Genomic DNA, 7,112 nt, shown 5'->3' with positions numbered 1-7,112 from the left:
GAGGAGAGTCCAAACGGAAAGTTCTGCCAACCGACTCGCTCGGTGTCCGCCCGATGTGCAGTCGGGACCACAGAGGGACAACCGCTCAGCCTGAAGCACCAGCGCATCAACGATGAACCCGCCAAGGGCCCTACCGCGTCGAACACGAGCGTCCGGTCAGTCCGGATATGTCACAGGCGAAGAGCACGAACTGTCAAGCCCGACCCAGTCCATGGCCAACGCCCAAGACATGCCATCATCGCCCGCAGGGTCGCCAGGCTTAGGCATGGATAGGCAAACGCACTGATTGTTGCAGCCCACTACCGGCGTGCGCGCCTTTTGCATTCAGAGGTTTCTGGGCACGCACTTTAAGGCCTCACAGAACGAAGTGCAACCCAAGGGAACGTGGCATCTGTGCCGTTTCAAAGCGCCGGCACTCCCTACCACCGAGTGCCACTTTTTTAAAAAACTCAGACTTTGTACTTTGCAGGCCGTTTACAAAGTGCCGTCAATTCCGTTGTCTGGTTTTTTTGCACAAGTGTTTATCACACTTTGATACATATATAGAAAAAGCCGTAATATATATATATATATATATGTATCTGCCAAAGAGTCACCACCGGCCAGGCAACTCTGTCCGTTTTCCAGAACGTACCCGAGGAATTAGCCATAAATGAAGTAAAGTGTCTGCCCCCTCCGACACTGAGGTGCTCTTCAAGAGGTTATATATTTGGAAAAAGTCCCCTTTTGTGAAGTAGCACTTTCCTGGGTACTTTCAAACTGACACCGCTAGCCAAAAAATGTTCTGAAAAACGAGTTCCCGAAAATCCCCGGGCACCCCGCCAACCCCCCCTGCCAGAAAATGCAGGTGTCCACCTCGGCGGGGTGCGGCCCGGTAGTCCTACCGAGAATGAGGCCTGGGGGGCCCGCAAAACGGGTCAATCGCAACTCCATGCGGGCTACCGGCGGCAACTCATTAACCAGCCTCCGGACACTTGTGCCAGAAAATGCAGGTGCCCACCTCGGCGGGACGGATCCACCAACCTCTGCGGGAAACCATGCACCGAGCCTGGCGACCGCCGACCGGATCTGACTTCATAGACTTCCGTCTGTGCTCACATTTTTGCTCTGCGGGCACAGGGAGCCTCCAAGTCGGCAGCACAACCGCACCCTCGGGTGCTGGCTTTTCACTGGTTCACCATTTACTGCCGGCTCACACCTGGGCCACCCTCCCGTGGCCAGAGCCTGAGCCTAGTGCGGCTTAATCTCCCACCGTGCCCCGTTTGATGGACCCTCTCTGCGGCCAGAGGCTAAGTCAAGTTCGGCTAACTCTGCCACCGTGCCCGTCGTCTGGACCATCTCTCTTGCCAGAGACTAAGTCCAGTTTGGTTAATGATTTACCAGAGCTCCGTTCAGCGCGGCCGATGGTCTCAACCATTCCTGCCGCCGGCGGAGCTCCACCCGGGGCTGCAACCGGGTGAGGTCCGGGGCCCTCGGTCGTGCCCGTCGGCTGGACCATCTCTCTTGCCAGAGACTAAGTCCAGTTTGGTTAATGATTTACCAGAGCTCCGTTCAGCGCGGCCGATGGTCTCAACCATTCCGGCCGCCGGCGGAGCTCCACCCGGGGCTGCAACCGGGTGAGGTCCGGGGCCCTCGGTCGTGCCCGTCGGCTGGACCATCTCTCTTGCCAGAGACTAAGTCCAGTTTGGTTAATGATTTACCAGAGCTCCGTTCAGCGCGGCCGATGGTCTCAACCATTCCGGCCGCCGGCGGAGCTCCACCCGGGGCTGCAACCGGGTGAGGTCCGGGGCCCTCGGTCGTGCCCGTCGGCTGGACCATCTCTCTTGCCAGAGACTAAGTCCAGTTTGGTTAATGATTTACCAGAGCTCCGTTCAGCGCGGCCGATGGTCTCAACCATTCCGGCCGCCGGCGGAGCTCCACCCGGGGCTGCAACCGGGTGAGGTCCGGGGCCCTCGGTCGTGCCCGTCGGCTGGACCATCTCTCTTGCCAGAGACTAAGTCCAGTTTGGTTAATGATTTACCAGACCTCCGTTCAGCGCGGCCGATGGTCTCAACCATTCCGGCCGCCGGCGGAGCTCCACCCGGGGCTGCAACCGGGTGAGGTCCGGGCCCTCGGTCGTGCCCGTCGGCTGGACCATCTCTCTTGCCAGAGACTAAGTCCAGTTTGGTTAATGATTTACCAGACCTCCGTTCAGCGCGGCCGATGGTCTCAACCATTCCGGCCGCCGGCGGAGCCCCACCCGGGGCTGCAGCCGGGTGAGGTCCGGGCCCTCGGTCGTGCCCGTCGGCTGGACCATCTCTCTTGCCAGAGACTAAGTCCAGTTTGGTTAATGATTTACCAGACCTCCGTTCAGCGCGGCCGATGGTCTCAACCATTCCGGCCGCCGGCGGAGCCCCACCCGGGGCTGCAGCCGGGTGAGGTCCGGGCCCTCGGTCGTGCCCGTCGGCTGGACCATCTCTCTTGCCAGAGACTAAGTCCAGTTTGGTTAATGATTTACCAGACCTCCGTTCAGCGCGGCCGATGGTCTCAACCATTCCGGCCGCCGGCGGAGCCCCACCCGGGGCTGCAACCGGGTGAGGTCCGGGCCCTCGCTCGAGGGGAAGGCACCCCCGGCCGCGGCCGGTGCCCAGGCCGCCGCTTTTCCGACGGCCGAAAAAGTCGGAAAAACGGCCGAAAATCCGGGGAAATACTAGCCCAATCTGGCCGAACGGCCGTCGGGGCGGCGGGCCCGGTGCGGTCCCGGCAGACCTGGGGGCTCGAGCGGGGCCCTGCTTCGATTTTCCTCCTTCAATGCAGCAAACTCAAAACTGGTTAATGAGTTGCCACATGTCATTGCCATCGCCTTCCTGCTATTCTGCAGGTACCCCGCCAACCCCCCGTGCCAGAAAATGCAAGTGGCCACCTCGGCGGGGTGTGCCCCGGTAGTCCTACCGGGGAAGGGGCCCGGAGGCCCCGCAAAACGGTTCAATCTCAACTCCATCCCCACTTCCGGGGGTAACTGGTTAACCAGCCTCGGGACTCCCCTGCCAGAAAATGCGAGTGGCCACCTCGGCGGGACGGATCCGCCGAGCTCTGCGGGAAACCGTGCACCCTGCCCCGCCACCACCGACCGGATCTGACTTCATAGAGCTCCGTGCGGCTCCCATTTTTGCTCTGCGGGGCCAGGGAGCCTCCGAATCGGAAGGACTACCGCCATCGCGGGTGCATCACTGCTGCCGGGTGGCCACGGCCTGCCAGCCCTCACCTGGACCCCCCCTCCTGCGCCAGGGGCCAAGTCCAGTTTGGTTAATGAGTTACCCGAGCTCCGTTCAGCGCGGCCGATGGTCTCAACCATTCCGGCCGCCGGCGGAGCTCCTCCGGGGCTGCAAACGGGTGAATTCCGGGCCCTCGCTCGAGGGGAAGGCACCCCCGGCCGCGGCCGGTGGCCAGGCCGCCGCTTTTCCGACGTCCGAAAAAGTCGGAAAAACGGCCAAAAATCCGGAGAAATACTAGCCCATTCTGGCCGAACGGCCGTCGGGGCGGCGGCCCGGTGCGGTCCCGGCAGACCTGGGGGCTCGAGCGGGGCCCTGTTTCGATTTTCCGCCTTCAATGCAGCAAAGTCAAAACTGGTTAATGAGTTGCCACATGTCATTGCCATCGCCTTCCTGCTATTCTGCAGGTACCCCGCCAACCCACCGTGCCAGAAAATGCAAGTGTCCACCTCGGCGGGAACACCTCCGGTAGTCATGCCGCCGAAGAGGTCCCGACGGCGGCATGAGGGGGTCAAATCCATCCCGATGGGGACCGACGGTTCTTTTTAAAAACGCGTTTTTTCGCGATTTCAACGGCCGGGCCGCCTCGCCCCGGGTCGCCACGACCCCGAACCGCCACCCGCCGGTCGCCGAAGCCGATAGAGCGCCGCCTACCGGTCATCAAATAATTGGTTAATGAGTTCCCCCGAAGTTGGTTAATGTTTTCCCGGCTGTTGCTTAGTCTGATCCCCGCAGCTCCTGATACTAAGGGCAGCTGCTTAATGTACTGCCCCCTGTTGGACAATGGCTTCCCCGCCGTTGGTTGATGCTTTACCCGCCTCTGGTGGATGTTTTCCCGAAACTGGTTAATGAGTTCCCACGAAACTGGTTAATGAGTTCCCACGAAGTTGTTTTCCCCGCTGCTGGTTCATTTGCACCCCGCTGCTCCTGATACTAAGGGCAGCTGCTTAATGTGCTCCCCCCTGTTGGACGAAGGCTTCCCCGCCGTTGGTTGATGCTTTCCCCGCCTCTGGTTGATGTTTTCCCGAAACTGGTTAATGAGTTCCCCCGAAACTGGTTAATGAGTTCCCACGAAACTGGTTAATGAGTTCCCCCGCGGTTGGTTGATCTTTTCCCGGCTGTTGCTTAATCTGATCCCCGCTGCTCCTGATACTTAGGGCAGCTGCTTAATGTGCTCCCCCCCGTTGGACAATGGCTTCCCCGCCGTTGGTTGATGTTTTCCCCGCCTTTGGTGGACGTTTTCCCGAAACTGGTTAATGAGTTCCCCCGAAACTGGTTAATGAGTTCCCACGAAGCTGTTTTCCCCGCTGCTGGTTCATTTGTACCCCGCTGCTCCTGATACTAAGGGCAGCTGCTTAATGTGCTCCCCCCGGTTGGACAATGGCTTCCCCGCCGTTGGTTCATGCTTTCCCCGCCTTTGGTGGAGGTTTTCCCGAAACTGGTTAATGAGTTCCCACGAAACTGGTTAATGAGTTCCCAGGAAACTGGTTAATGAGTTCCCCCGCGGTTGGTTGATCTTTTCCCAGGCTGTTGCTTAATCTGATCCCCGCTGCTCCTGAGACTAAGGGCAGCTGCTTAATGTGCTCCCCACTGTTGGACAGTGGCTTCCCCGCCGTTGGTTGATGCTTTCCCCGCCTTTGGTTGATGTTTTCCCGAAACTGGTTAATGAGTTCCCACGAAACTGGTTAATGAGTTCCCCCGCGGTTTCCTGATCTTTTCCCGGCTGTTGCTTAATCTGATCCCCGCTGCTCCTGATACTAAGGGCAGCTGCTTAATGTGCTCCCCCCTGTTGGACAATGGCTTCCCCGCCGTTGTTTGATGTTTTCCCCGCCTTAGGTGGACGGTTTCCCGAAACTGGTTAATGAGTTCCCACGAAACTGGTTAATGAGTTCCCCCGCGGTTGGCTGATCTTTTCCCGGCTGCTGCTTAATCTCTTCCCCGCTGCTCCTGAGACTAAGGGCAGCTGCTTGATGTGCTCCCCCCCCCCTGTTGGACAATGGCTTCCCCGCCGTTGGTTGATGCTTTCCCCGCCTTTGGTGGAAGTTTTCCCGAAACTGGTTAATGAGTTCCCACGAAACTGGTTAATGCGTTCCCACGACACTGGTTAATGAGTTCCCCCGCGGTTGGCTGATCTTTTCCCGGCTGCTGCTTAATCTCTTCCCCGCTACTCCTGAGACTAAGGGCAGCTGCTTAGTGTACTCCCCGTTGTTGGTTCCTGGCTTCCCCAGTGTTTTGCCTGCCGTTGGTTCATGTCTTCCCGATATTTCGTTCATGTTTTCCCCCGAAGTTGGTGAATGTTTTCCCGGCTGTTGGATAATCTGTTCCCCGCTGCTCCTGAGACTAAGGGCAACTGCTTAATGTACTCCCCGCTGGTGGTTAATGGCTTCCCCGGTGTTTGTTCAACCCCCCGCACCCGCGGTTAGGGTTAGGGTTCGGGTTAGGGTTAGGGTCAAGGCACAGGCAGAAACACGCCCTTACTACACACTCCATGCTCACAAGCACTCCACATTGACTCTCCACGCCCGCACAGGCGCCCCTCACGCCGGCCACACTTTCAAATTGCTCCGTTAGGGTTAGGGTTAGGGTTAGGGCTAGGGCTAGGGCTCGGGTTAGGGTTCGGGTGACGGCTACGGTTAGGGTTAGCGCTAGGGTTAGGGTTAGTGTTAGGGTCAAGGCACAGGCAGAAACACGCCCTTACAACACACTCCATGCTCACAAGGACTCCACATCGACTCTCCACGCCCGCACAGGCGTCCCTCGCGCCGGCCACACTTTCAAATTGCTCCCTTAGGGTTAGGCTTAGGGTTAGGCTAGGGTTAGGGTTAGGGCTAGGGCTCGGGCTAGGGTTAGGCTTAGTGTTAGGGTTAGGGCTAGCGTTAGGGCTATGGTTAGGGTTAGGGCCACGGTTAGGGTTAGGGTTAGGGTTAGGGCTAGTGTTAGGGTTAGGGTTAGGGTTAGTGTTAGGGTGAGGGCTAGGGTTAGGGCTTTGGTTAGGGTTAGGGTTAGGGCCACGGTTAGGGTTAGGGTTTGGGCTAGGGTTAGGGTTAGGGTTAGGGTTAGTGTTAGGGTTAGGGCTAGGGTTAGGGCTTTGGTAAGGGTTAGGGTTAGGGTTTGGGCTAGGGCCACGGTTAGGGTTAGGGTTAGGGTTTGGGCTAGGGTTAGGGTTAGGGTTAGTGTTAGGGTTAGGGCTAGGGTTAGGGCTTTGGTCAGGGTTAGGGTTAGGGTTTGGGCTAGGGTTAGGGTTAGTGTTAGGGTTAGGGTTAGTGTTAGGGTTAGGGCTAGGGTTAGGGCTTTGGTTAGGGCTAGGGCCACGGTTAGGGTTAGGGTTAGGGTTTGGGCGAGGGTTAGGGCTTTGGTTAGGGTTTGGGTTAGGTTTTGGGCTAGGGCTAGGGTTAGTGTTAGGGTTAGGGTTAGTGTTAGGGTTAGGGCTAGGGTTAGGGCTTTGGTTAGGGTTAGGGCCACGGTTAGGGTTAGGGTTTGGGCTAGGGTTAGGGTTAGTGTTAGGGTTAGGGTTTGGGCTAGGGTTAGGGTTAGGGTTAGGGTTAGTGTTAGGGTTAGGGCTAGGGTTAGCGCTTTGGTTAGGGTTAGGGTTTGGGCTAGGGTTAGGGTTAGGGTTAGGGTTAGTGTTAGGGTTAGGGCTAGGGCTAGGGCTTTGGTTAGGGTTAGGGCCACGGTTAGGGTTAGGGTTTGGGCTAGGGTTAGGGTTCGGGTTAGGGTTAGGGCTAGGGTTAGGGTGAGGGCTAGTGCTCGGGCTAGGGTTAGGCTTAGTGTTAGGGTTCGGGTTAGGGTTAGGGCTAGGGTTTGGGTGAGGGCTCGTGCTCGGGCTAGGGTTAGGCTTTGTGTTAGGGTTAGGGCGCGGGT

Source organism: Mustelus asterias, unplaced genomic scaffold (genome assembly GCF_964213995.1).
Source record: "Mustelus asterias unplaced genomic scaffold, sMusAst1.hap1.1 HAP1_SCAFFOLD_2983, whole genome shotgun sequence".
Classification (NCBI taxonomy): domain Eukaryota; kingdom Metazoa; phylum Chordata; class Chondrichthyes; order Carcharhiniformes; family Triakidae; genus Mustelus; species Mustelus asterias.
Note: the sequence above shows the minus strand (reverse complement) of the source record.